Source organism: Macaca mulatta, chromosome 3 (genome assembly GCF_049350105.2).
Source record: "Macaca mulatta isolate MMU2019108-1 chromosome 3, T2T-MMU8v2.0, whole genome shotgun sequence".
Taxonomy (NCBI): Eukaryota; Metazoa; Chordata; class Mammalia; order Primates; family Cercopithecidae; genus Macaca; species Macaca mulatta.
The window spans coordinates 71,383,721-71,396,310 of record NC_133408.1 but is presented as its reverse complement, the minus strand read 5'-3'; the positions used below and the strand labels follow the sequence as shown (position 1 = coordinate 71,396,310).

General features: G+C 56.0%; 1 pseudogene across 1 annotated transcript; it reads right to left on the bottom strand.

Annotated features, from left to right (window-relative positions):
* Positions 1-2,778: 2,778 nt before the first annotated feature.
* On the bottom strand, positions 2,779-10,981 carry LOC144340193 (uncharacterized; annotated as a pseudogene). Its single transcript, XR_013415953.1, has 2 exons — positions 10,954-10,981; positions 2,779-10,292 (listed from the first exon to the last, which is right to left on the bottom strand). The product of XR_013415953.1 is annotated as an uncharacterized LOC144340193 (transcript).
* Between the last annotated feature and the right edge of the window lie 1,609 nt (positions 10,982-12,590).

Sequence of the window (12,590 nt, the reverse complement as noted above, 5' to 3'; positions counted from 1 at the left end):
CGAGGCTCAAGTGATTCTTGTGCCTCAGCCAGGCATGGGCTACCAGGCCTGGCAATATCACTTAATGTTGAGTTATTTCTTGGTGGCTGAAAATTTCATGATTTATTACTGGCTTCTTTGTACTTTTTTTTTTTCTCTCTCTCTCTTCTCTCTCTCTCCCCCTCCCTCTCTCTGACAGGGTCTCACTCTGTTACGTAGGCTGCAGTCTCAAACTCCTGGGTTCTAGTGATCCACATGCCTCAGCCTCCCGAGTACCTGAGACTACAGGTGCATATTATAACTGGGTTTTAATTTTTTATAGAGATGAGATCTTGCTATGTTCCTCATGCTGGTCTCATACTCCTGGCCTTGAGCAATCCTTCTACCCTGCCTTTCAAAAGTGTTGGGATGACAGGTGTAAGGTATAGCACCCGGCCTGCTTTGTACTTTTCTATAGGACTTAGATTTTATATAATAACTACAAACAGGCCGGGCTCGGTGGCTCAAGCCTGTAATCCCAGCACTTTGGGAGGCCGAGGCGGGCGGATCACGAGGTCAGGAGATCGAGACCATCTGGCTAACACGGTGAAACCCCGTCTCTACTAAAAAATACAAAAAACTAGCCGGGCGCGATGGCGGGCGCCTGTAGTCCCAGCTACTCGGGAGGCTGAGGCGGGAGAATGGCGTAAACCCGGGAGGCGGAGCTTGCAGTGAGCTGAGATCCGGCCACTGCACTCCAGCCCGGGTGACAGAGCCAGACTCCGTCTCAAAAAAAAAAAAAAAAAAAAAAAAAAAACTACAAACAATTTTTACAAAAGCAATAGTCATTCTAAACTTTTTAAAATTAAGCAGTGATTAAGAATGAGCCACAGAAAGTAATATTAATTCAGCACCTATTATATACTAGATATTTTGCATATAGCAAATCACATAGTCCACATATCAAGGCAAGAATTATAATCTTTATTTTCCAGGAGGAAAAACTGTGGATTACAAGCCTTTGTTCATTCTAGAGTTACACAGCTGCTGCCAAAACAAGTGCCCTCTTCCCAGAAGCCTGCTCCCTGCTGGTTTTATCAAATTCTACCCCCCACTTCCTCAGCCACATCTGTGAGCAAGAATGTTCACACACACACATTTCTGCTATATTCCATCTGCCTAGGCCAGGAGCTTGTCATGACAAACCAAATGCAATACCTGTTTCCTGACCAAACCTGTTATTCAGTATCTCTGTGATTTGAGAAATGGTTTGATTTCATTCTGACAAGGATCACAATGAGGTCTTAAAATAAGTTAGAATTACAAATCATCCTAGTCTATGTGAAAGGGTGTGATTTTCAGATATACCCAGCCCTTTGAGATGCTCTGCTGGAAGGTGGTTGAGGTGCAAAGTACTATTGACTCACGGTCATCTTGGTCCATTGTCATTAATAATGATAGTTTGTACTTCTTTCGTGTTTGTGCTAAAGGTGGTTTCAAAACCAGGAAGAAGCTTATCAATTTCTAGGTATTAAATATCTATTTCACACTGTATATGTGCGTGTGTGTATGCTATGAAAATATATACACACATATATTCACATACGAATACATACACACACATATTTATATATTTACATTATACTAAAAAAAAGTAATTTTTTTTTTTTTGAGATAGAGTCTCACTCTGTCACCCAGGCTGGAGTACAGTGGCATAATCTCAGCTCACTGCCACCTCCGCATCCCAGATTCAAGCAATTCTCCTGCCTCACCCTCTGGAGTAGCTGGGATTATAGGCACCTGCCACCACACCTGGCTAACTTTTGGTAGAGATGGGGTTTCACCACCTTGGACAGGCTGGTCTTGAACTCCTGACCTCGTAATCCACACACCTCATCCTCCTAAGGTGCTGGGATTATAGGCGTGAGTCACTGTGCTGGCATAAAGTAAATTCTTAATGATCCATGAAAAGAAAATGGTAGGCCAGGAGTGGTGGCTCCCACTTGTAATCCCAGCACTGTAAGAGGCTGAGGGGGGAGGACTGCTTGAGTCCAGGAGTTTGAAACCAGCCTGGGAAACACGGTGAGACCCCCTCTCTACAAGAAATATACAAATTACCTGGCTATGGCAGCTCGAACCTGGGATCCCAGCTACTCAGCAGGCTGAGGGGGGAGGATCACTTAAGCCAAGAAAGAAGAGGTTGTGGTAAGCTGGGATTATACCACTGCACTAAATCCTGAAGGAAAAGTGGTACTTTGCCTCAAAGAAAGGGAAAAAATTGGTATCCATGAAAAATTTAAACTGTCTATATCTACATAAATCTATACAGAAATAGTATATTAATCAAAAAGCAAACTCTTAATAGTTCATGACAAGCAAATAGCAAGCGAGGTATGGTAGTTTATGCTTGTAATCTCAGCACTTTGGGAGGCTCAGGCAAAAGGATTGCTTGTGTCCAAAAGTCTGGGAACAGCCTGAGCAACATAGTGAGAACCAATCTCTCAGAAAAAATCAGAAATTAGCCAGGCATGGTGGCATGTGCCTGTAGTATCAGCTACTCAAGATGCTGAGTTGGGAGAATTACTTCAGGCCAAAAGGCCAAGGCTGCAGTAAGCCATGATCACACGACTCCACTCCAGCCTGGGTGACAGAGCAAGACCCTAAAAAAAAAGTAACTGTAAACAACATAAATACAGAACACATGAAGTGAGAAGCTACCATGTCCAGAGTGAAGAAAAAGGGCCCGAGCAGAGGCTCATTCCCATTCCCACCAAAAAAAGAAAAGAAAAATGATGAGACACTAAATAAAACAAAACTCAGTATGAAACCACGCAGGTAGAATTTATTATAAATTTGTCACAAATCCATTGTCAAGGTTAAAAGAAGAGGCAGGTGTTTTGCTAAAGCACTCTGCTTTAAAGTTACCAATAAATAAGAGTCCAGAGAAGCTTTGGGTTCCTTGATACTCTGGACCACCAAAGATTAAAAAGATGGATCCAGAAGAGGTGACTGTGGGGCAAGAGGAAAGGGAGAAAAGGCCACGAAGAGGCAGAGGATGGGCTTGACTGTCCACTATAACACCGAAGGTGGGCCAGAAGAGGCCATCGTGAGACAGGAGCTAGTATAACACACAACACAATAAGACAGGAGCTGGGACTTGGGAGGCAGGCACAAGGAAAGAGACAGGCAACGTGAAAAAAGCAAAATGCAGCATCTGGGCCTAGAAACACCAATGTGAGAATGCTAAGGCAGCTTGGAGAAGAAATAGTCAGGCAAAAGCTGTGACAGCTCATGCTGCCACAAGTAAGGTAGTGAAATTGGAGGGCTGGACTTGAGAAACTTCTCGGTCTAAATGGCCACGAGGAGCTGGACAGGAGTTGAGTCCAAACAGATTGTGGTGAGGAAAAATTTAAGCACCAGCCAAAACTGGGAGGAAGACCTGGGCAAGAAGGGGATGATGAGACGCAGCAACTGGGTCTGGAGAGGCCGGCTTAAAAAACGTCTGGCCCTGGAGAGGCCACCAAAAGGCAAAGACGGGGGCTGGAGAGGCTATTCCCTGTGAAAAATGAGCTCGGTAAAAAGAGGCCACTGGGAGGCAGGAGCAGGGCCGGTCGGAGCAGCGGAGAAGCAGGAGGCGCTCTGGCCTGTGGTGGCCGCAGTGAGGAGAGAGCTAGGGGTGGAGAGTCCGCTGGGAGACAGAGGCTGGGCCTGTGCAGCCCTTCGGGAGGCAGGAGGCTGGTCTTGGAGAGGCCGACTGGAGGTCAAGTCCAGGGACGGAGGAGGCCGCCGAGAGGCATGAGCGGGGCTGGGCCTCAAGAGGCCAGTGGCAGGCAGGAGGAGCTGGGCCTGGAGAGGCTAACCTGAGGAAGTCTAGCAGCTGGAGAGGCCATGGAGAGGCAGGAGCTGGGCCGTCGGAGGCCGACTGGAGTACGAGTTGGGCCTGCAGGGGCCGCCAGGGGTAGGAGCGAGCCCCGGAGAGGCCGACTCGAGGACAATACGGGCCAGCACAGGCCGACAGGAGGAAGAGATGGGCCTGGAGAGGCTGGCTGGAGGAAGTCTGGGGCATGGAGACGTCATCGGAGGGCAGGAGCCGGGCCGGGAGAGGCCACCATGGGGCCCGGCTTCAGGACGTTTGGGGCCTAAAAAGGCCACTGAGCATGAGCTGGGCTGCAGCCGAGTCCAAAGAAGTTGTTGGGAGTCCGGAGCAGGGCCTGCGGCCGCAGCCGGGAGCATGAGGAGCTGGGCCTGGACAGGAGGCTGGGAGGCCGTAACTGGGCCTGGAGAGGCCGGCCTGAGAAAGTTCTGGGCCTGGAGAGGCCACAAAAGGCAAAGGCTGGGCCTGGAAAGGCGGTTCCCCGTGAAGAATGAGCTGGGCCTAATGAGGCCACTGGGAGGCAGGAGCGGGGCCTGGTGGAGATGCCAAAAGGCTGGAGGAGCTCTGGCCTGGGCAGGCCGCAGTCAGGCGAGAGCTGGGTGTGGAGAGCCCGCTGGGAGGCAGAGGCCGGGTCTGTGCAGGCCTTCAGGAGGCAGGAGGCTGGGCCTGGTGAGGCGGACTGGAAGTGAAGTCCTGGGCTTGAGGAGGCCGCCCAGAGGCGTGAGCGGGGCTGGGCCTCAAGAGGCCAGTGACAGGCAGGAAGAGCTGGTCCTGGAGAGGCTGACCTGAGGAAGTCTGGCAGCTGGAGAGGCCACGGACAGGCAGGAGCTGGGCCGGCGGAGGCCGACTGGGCGACGAGTTGGGCCCGCAGGGGCCGCCGGGAGCAGGAGCGAGCCCTGGAGAGGCCGACTCGAGGCCAGCGTGGGCCTGCAGAGGCCGCCGGGAGGAGGAGTTGGATTTGGAGAAGCTGGCTGGAGGAAGTCTGGGCCGTGGAGACGCCGTCGGAGGGCAGGAGCCGGGCCACCGTGGGGCCCGACTTCAGGACGTTTGGGGCCTACAAAGGCCGCGGAGCGGCAGCTGAGCCGGAGCCGAGTCCAAAGAGGTTGTCGTGAGGCCGGGGCTGGGCCCGCGGCCGCAGCCGGGAACAGGAGGAGCTGGGTCTGGACAGGAGGCCGGGAGGCCGCAACGGGGCCTGGAGAGGCCGGCCTGAGGAAGTTCGGGGCCTGGAGAGGCAGCCAAGAGGCAGAGGCTGGGCCTGGAAAGGCCATTCCCCATGACGAATGCGCGGGGCCTAGTGAGGCCACTGGGAGGCAGGAGCGTGGCCCCGCGGACCTGCCAAAAGGCAGGAGGAGCTGTGGTCTGGGGAGGCCGCAGTCAGGCGAGAGCTGGGTATGGAGAGTCCGCTGGGAGGCAGAGGCCGGGCCTGTGCAGGCCTTCGGGAGGCAGGAGGCTGGGCCTGGCGAGGCCCACGGGAGGTCTTGTCCTCGGCCTCTGGAGGCCGCCCAGAAGCGTGAGCGGGGCTGGGCCTCAAGAGGCCAGTGGTAGGCAGGAGGAGCGGGGCCTGGAGAGGCTGGCTGGAGGAAGTCTGGTGCGTGGAGACGACGAAGGAGGGCAGGACCCAGGCCCGGAGAGGCCACCGTGGGACCCGGCTTCAGGACGTTTCGGGCCTACAAAGGCCGCAGAGCGGGAGTTGGTCCGGAGCCGAGTCCAAAGAGGTTGACGTGAGGCCGGGGCTGGGCTGGGCTGGGCCCGCGGCCGCAGCCTGGAGCAGGAGGAGCTGGGCCTGGACGGGAATCCGGGAGGCTGCAACGGGGCCTGGAAAGGCCCCCCTGAGGAAGTTCGGGGCCTGGAGAGGCCGCCAAAAGGCAAACGCTGGGCCTGCAAAGGCCGTTCAGCGTGAAGAATGTGCGGGGCTAGTGAGGCCACTGGGAGGCAGGAGCGGGGCCCGGTGGAGCTGCCGAAAGGCAGGAGGAGCTCTGGCCTGGGGAGGCCGCAGTCAGGCGAGAGCTGGGCGTGGAGAGTCCGCTGGGAGGCAGAGGCTGGGCCTGTGCAGGCCTTCAGAAAGCAGGAGGCTGGGCCTTGCAAGGCCACTGGAGGTCAAGTCCTGGGCCTGAGGAGGCCACCCAGAGGCGAGTGCGGGGCTGGGACTCAAGAAGGCAGTGGCAGGCAGGAGGAGCTGGGCCTGGAGAGGCTGACCTGAGGAAGTCTGGCAGCTGGAGAGGCCGCAGAGAGGTAGGAGCTGGGGTGGCGGAGGCCGACTGGGCGACGAGTTGGGATCGCAGTTGCCGCCGGGAGCAGGAACCAGCTTGGAGAGGCCGACTCATGACCAGCGTGGGCCTGCAGAGGCCGCCGGGAGGAGGAGCTAGGCCTGGAGAGGCTGGCTGGAGGAAGTCTGGGGCGTGGAGACGCCGTCGGAGGGCAGGAGCCGGTCCCGGAGAGGCCACCGTGGGGCCCGGCTTCAGGACGTTTGGGGTCTACAAAGGCCGCGGAGCAGGAGCTGGGCCGGAGCCGAGTCCAAAGAGGTTGTCGTGAGGCCGGTGTAGGGCCCGCGGCCCCAGCCAGGAGCAGGAGGAGCTGGGCCCGGACGGGAGGCCGGGAGGCCACAACGGGACCTGGAGAGCCTGTCCTGTGGAAGTTCGGGGCCTGGAGAGGCCGCCAAAAGGCAAAGACTGGGCCTGGAAAGGCCGTTCCCCATTGCGAATGCGCGGGGCCTAGTGAGGCCACTGGGAGGCAGGAGCGGGGCCCGGCGGAGCTCTCGAAAGGCAGCAGGAGCTCTGGCCTGGGGAGGCCACAGTCAGGCGAGAGCTGGGCGTGGAGAGTCCGCTGGGAGGCAGAGGCTGCGCCTGTGCAGGCCTTCGGGAGGCAGGAGGCTGGGCCTGGCGAGGCCGAATGGAGGTCAAGTCCTGGGCCTGAGGAGGCCGTCCAGAGGTGTGAGCCGGGCTGGGCCTGAAGAGGCCAGTGGCAGGCAGGAGGAGCTGGGCCTGGAGAGGCTGACCTGAGGAAGTCTGGCAGCTGCAGAGGCCACAGAGAGGCAGGAGCTGGGCCGGCGGAGGCCGACTGGGTGACGAGTTGGGCCCGCAGGGGCCGCCGGGAGCAGGAGCGAGCCCTGGAGAGGCCGACTCGAGGCCAGCGTAGGCCTGCAGAGGCCGCCGGCAGGAGGAGCTGGGCCTGCAGAGGCTGGCTGGAGCAAGTTCGGGGGCGAGGAGACGCTGTCGGAAGGCAAGAGCCGGGCCCGGAGAGGCCACCCTGGGGCCGGGCTTCAGGCCGTTTGGGGCCTACAAAGGCCCCAAACGGAGCAGAGTCCAAAGAGGTTGTCGTGAGGCCGGGGCTGGGCCCACGGCCGCAGCCGGGAACAGGAGGAGCTGGGCCTGGATGGGAGGCCGGGAGGCTGCAACTGGGCCTGGAGAGGCCGGCCTGAGGAAGGTCGGGGCCTGGGGAGGCTGCCAAAAGGCAAAGGCTGGGCCTGGGAAGGCCGTGCCCCTTGACGAATGAGCCCGGCCTAAGGAGGCCACTGGGAGGCAGGAGCGGGGCCCGGCCTGCGGAAGGTCGGGGCCTGGGGAGACCGCCAAAAGGCAAAGGCTGGGCCTGGAAAGGCCGTTCCCCGTGACGAATGAGCCGGGCCTAAGGAGGCCACTGTGAGGCAGGAGCGGGGCCCGGCGGAGCTGCCGAAAGGCAGGAGGACCTCTGGCCTGGGGAGGCCGCAGTCAGGCGAGAGCTGGGCGTGGACAGTCTGCTGGGAGGCAGAGACTGAGCCCGTGCCGGCCTTCGGGAAGCAGGAGGCTGGGCCTGGCGAGGCCGACTGGAGGTCAAGTCCTGGGCCTGAGGAGGCCGCCCAGAGGCGTGAGCGGGGCTGGGCCTCAAGAGGCCAGTGGCAGGCAGGAGGAGCTGGGCCTGGAAGGCTGACCGGAGAAAGTCTGGCTGCTGGAGAAGCCATGGAGAGGCAGGAGCTGGGCCGGCGGAAACCGACTGGGCGACGAGTTGGGCCCGCAGGGGCCGCCGGGAGCAGGAGCGAGCCCTGGAGAGGCCGACTCGAGGCCAGCGTGGGCCTGCAGAGGCCGCCGGGAGGAGGAGCTGGGCCTGGAGAGGCTGGCTGGAGGAAGTCTGGGGCGTGGAGACGCCGTCGGAGGGCAGGAGCCGGTCCCGGAGAGGCCACCGTGGGGCCCGGCTTCAGGACGTTTAGGGCCTACAAAGGCCGCGGAGCGGGAGCTGGTCCGGAGCCGAGTCCAAAGAGGTTGTTGTGAGGCCGGGGCTGGGCCTGCGACCGCAGTTGGGAGCAGGAGGAGCTGGGCCTGGACGGGAGGCCGGGAGGCTGCCACTGGGCCTGGAGAGGCCGGCCTGAGGAAGTTTCGGGCCTGGAGAGGCCGCCAGAAGGCAAAGAGTGGGCCTGGAAAGGCCATTCCCCGAGAGGAATGAGCAGGGCCTAAAGCGGCCACTGGAAGGCAGGAGTGGTGCCTGTCGAAACTGTCGCAAGTCAGGAGCACCTCTGGACTGCGGAGGCCGAAAGAGCTTGATTGGAAACAGTATCTGGCCTAAAGACGCTGGCAGGATATATGCAGGAGCTGAGACAACAGTTGTGTTTTCAGAGGCAGGAGTTGGGCCTGTATATGCAGCCGGTGGAAGACCTTGGCCTGTCGAGGTTGCCATGAGACAGAGTCTGGGCCTGCAAAGGTCGTCAGGAGGCAGTAGCTAGACCTGGACGACCCAACTTCAGGATGGTTTGGGCCTGCAGAGTCCCCCATGTGGGTGGAATTTGGCCTGGTGAGCTTGCGTTGAGGAAGTTTTGGGCCTATATAGGCCGTCAGGAGCTTGGCAAAAGGGACATCCACAGAGGTTGTTGTCTGGTTGGATTGAGCGTATAAACACAGCCGGGAAGAAGATCTGGGCCAGGAGAGACCACCATGTGGCAGCAAATGGGTCTGGAGAGTCCGATTTGAGGACGTTCTGGGCCTTGGGAAGCCATCAACAGGGAAAAACTGGGCCTGTAAAATCCATTATGTAGAATGAGCTGGTCCTGAAGAGTCCACTGGGAGGCAGGAGTTGGGCCTGGAGAGGGCAAATTGAGGACAATTTGGCTGCTGGGAGGAAGAGCTGGGCCTGGAAAGACCGACTGGAGTAATTTAAGGGCATGGAGACGATGCACAAAAGCAAACGCTTAGCCTGGAAAGTCTGCTGTGAGGCATTAGCTTGACCTACACAGCACTGGGAGGCAGGACCTGGGCCTGCAGAGGCTGACTTCAGGACGATTTGGGACTGCAGAGGCCTTTGGGAGGAAGACCTTGGCCTGGACAGGCTGAATGGAGGAACTTTTGGGCCTGGAGATGCTGCCGACAGGCAAAAGTCGAGCCAGAATGGCCGCTGTGAGGCATGAGCTTGCTCTAGAGAGGTCATTGAGAGGCAGGAGCTGGGCCTGGAGAGGCTGCTGAAAGGCAGGAGCTTGGCCTAGGTGGCCAGGAAAGTCTCCTGCGAGGCAGAGGTTGAGCCTATGGAGGCTGACGGGAGGCAGGAGTTGGGCCTGGAATGGCAGACCTGAGAAAGTTCTTGGTCTAGAGAAGCTGCCAGGATGCAGGAGCTGGGCCTGGAGAGGCCTGGAGAGGCCATCAAGGCATGAGTCCTGCCTAAAGAGGCCAATGTTGGGCAGGAGCTGTGACTGGAGAGGCTGACTTGAGGAAGTTTTGGGCACGGACAGCCTGTCGGGGGGCAGGACCTGGGCCTGGACAGGCCACAGTGAGGCATGAGCTGGGCCTAACGAGGTTAGTGTGAGGCAGGATCTGGGCCCATCGAGCTGGCCGGGAGGCAGGTAGGAGCTTGTTTGGAGAACATGTCCGTGAGGCAAAAGCTGGGCCTGGAGAGGCCATTGGGAGGCAGAGGGTGGGCCTGGAAAGCTTGACTTGAGGCACTTTTGGGCCTTCAAAGGCCACCAGGAACTGGGCAGGAGCTGAGCCAAAAGAGGTTGTTCTGAGGCAGGAGTTGGGCCTCCAGGCACAGCCAGAAGTAAAAGCGCAGCCTGTAGAGGTCACCTGGGGACAGCAGCTGGGCCTGGAGAGGCCAACGAAAGGCAGGAGCGGGGCCTTCAGAGGCCGACTTGTGGACATTTTGGGCCTGGATTTTGTGGCCTGGAGTTGAGGACATTTGGGCCTCCTGCAAAGAGGCAGGAGCTGGGCCTGTACAGGCTGCCGGGAGTCAGAAGATGGGCCTCATGAGGCCACTGTAAAACAGGAGCTGGGTCTCGGAAGGTGGCCGTGAGGCAAAAGCTGGCCCTTGGGAGGGCAATGAGAGGCAGGAGCTAGGTCTGGTGAGGTTGACTTGAGAAAGTTCTGGGCCTGGAGAGAAGACTGGGAGGCAGGAGCTGGCTCTAAAGAGGCCGTGGTAACGATGGAGCTGGGCCTGTGGAGGCTGTTGTGAGGCAGTAGCCTTATCCGCGGAGACCGCTGTGAGGTAGGGTACGGGCCTAAATAGACCACTGTGAGTCATGAGCTTGGTCTGTAGAGGCCGACTGGAGAAAGTTTGGGGCCTGGAGAGGCTGCAGAGGCTGCCGGGAGGCAAGACCTGGGCCAAAAGATTCAAGTATGTTACATTTATTAGGTACTTTATTTCCATTATTAAATGGTGATATATAGGAAAGTAATTATAGAACTCACCATAATGTAGAATCAGTGGGCATGTTAAGCTTGTTTTCCTGCGACTAGATGGTCCCATCTGAGTGTGACGGGAGAAAGTGACAGATCATTAGGCATTAGATTCTCATAGGGACAAAAGCACAACCTAGATCCCTCGCATGCACGGTTCACAACAGGGTGCGTGCTCCTATGAGAATCTAATGCTGCTGCTGACCTGAGAGAAGGTGGAGCTCAGGCAGGAATGTGAGCAAAGGGGAGTGGCTGTAAATACAGATGAAGCTTCCCTCACTCGACACCACTCACCTCCTGTTGTGTGGCTCCTTACAGCTCCATGGCTCAGGGGTTGGGGACCCCCGCTCAAGTGCATCCAAAAGGACCCTTCCCACACCAGTCTTCATAGCGGTCAAGTGCAGCAACCACTGAGCTCCCAAGGCATGTGCCTCAGTTGGCATTTCATCACAATCAACAGTAAGTGGTAGCTTGAGTCACTGTGAGGTCACTTACCGGAAATCACCAGCATCCCATTTCCCATTGGCAAGGAACTCAGCACTGTCCCTTGGAAAATCAAACCTATGCCCAAATCCCATCTGTGTGAGTTTCTCTCCTGGGACCCTTCCGAGCATATTAGTCAGAGTCCAATCAGGAGACATAAACCACTCAAAAGTTTAAAGTGGTAAAATTTAATCCAGAGAATTATTCATTGTAACAGGGGAACAGCATAATGAGAGATTGGCTAGCACAAAGTAAAGAGAACTCTAGAGAAATCAGGACTAGCCCAGGCCAGGCATGGTGGCTCATACCCAAAATTCCAGCAATTTGAGAAGCTAACACAGGAGGACTGCTTAAGGCCAGGAGCTAGAGACCAGTCTGGACAACACAGTGAGACCCTGTCTCTATCCAAAAAAAGAAAAAAATTAGCTGGGAGTGGTGGTGCACACTTGTAGTCTCAGCTACTCAGGAAGCTGAAGTTTGATCCTGGGAGATCAAGGCTGCAGTGAGTCATGATTATGCCACTACAGTCAAGCCTGGGTGACAGAGCAAGACCCTGTCTCAAAGAACAAAACAACAACCATTTACAGACAGAAAAGAAACAGAGCTAATAAGCTAAGGACAGATGTAGAAATGTGACAAGTAAAGTAATATGAGGTCTTTTACCAATTTAAAAAAACAAAAAATGACATTAAATTTTAATACCCTGTGCTGGCAAAGATGCAGTGAAATGGGCACTTTCTTATACTATGAGGGGTGTTTAAATTGTATATAAGCCTTCCAGGGTAAAGCTTGACAATTTTTTAAAATAATAGAGACAGGGTCTCACCATACTGCCAAACTGCCTCCTCCAACTCTTGGCATCAAGCAATCCTCCTGTCTTAGCCTCCCAAAGTGCTGAGATTATAGCTGGGAGGCACCCAAAACCTTGTCAATTTACATCAAGGGTAATGAGAATGTCCATTCACCATGACTCACAGTAATCTTACTTCTGCAAATACCTTGGGGAGACAATTCAATCTAAACAAAGGTCATCTGTACAAACACAGTGAAAATCTGGGAGTAACGGAAGACAGAGTGGTTAAGTGAAATAAGAAACAGTTATAAGAAATTAAACCATGGTATTAACAGGCAACTGGTAAAAGCTCAGTTGATGTTAGCTGCTACTTTTTTGTTGTTTTGAGACAGTATCTCACTCTGTCACCCAGGCTGGAGTGCAGAGGCCTGATCATGACTCACTGCAGTCTCAGCCTCCCTGGGCTCAAGCGATCCTCTCACCTCAGCCTCCCAAGTAGCTGGGACTACAGGAACATGCCACCACACTAGGTTAATTCATGTATTTTTCTGTAGGGATGGTGACTCCCTTTGTTTCCAAGGCCTGTCTCAAACTCTTGGCCTCAAGCCATCCTCCTGCCTCAGCATCCCAAAGTGTTGTGATTACTGGTGTAAGCCACCACACCTGGCCAGCTGCTACTTTTATCAATATTATCATTACTCCACTCAGTTAAAAATTATTATTTTCAAGGCTATGTAATACTATGTGTCCTACAGCATAATTGTAAAAACATATACAGTCGTCCCTCGGTATACAGACAGAATTAGTTCCAGCCCCCCATCTCTGCATATACCAAAATCCATGCTTACTCACGTTT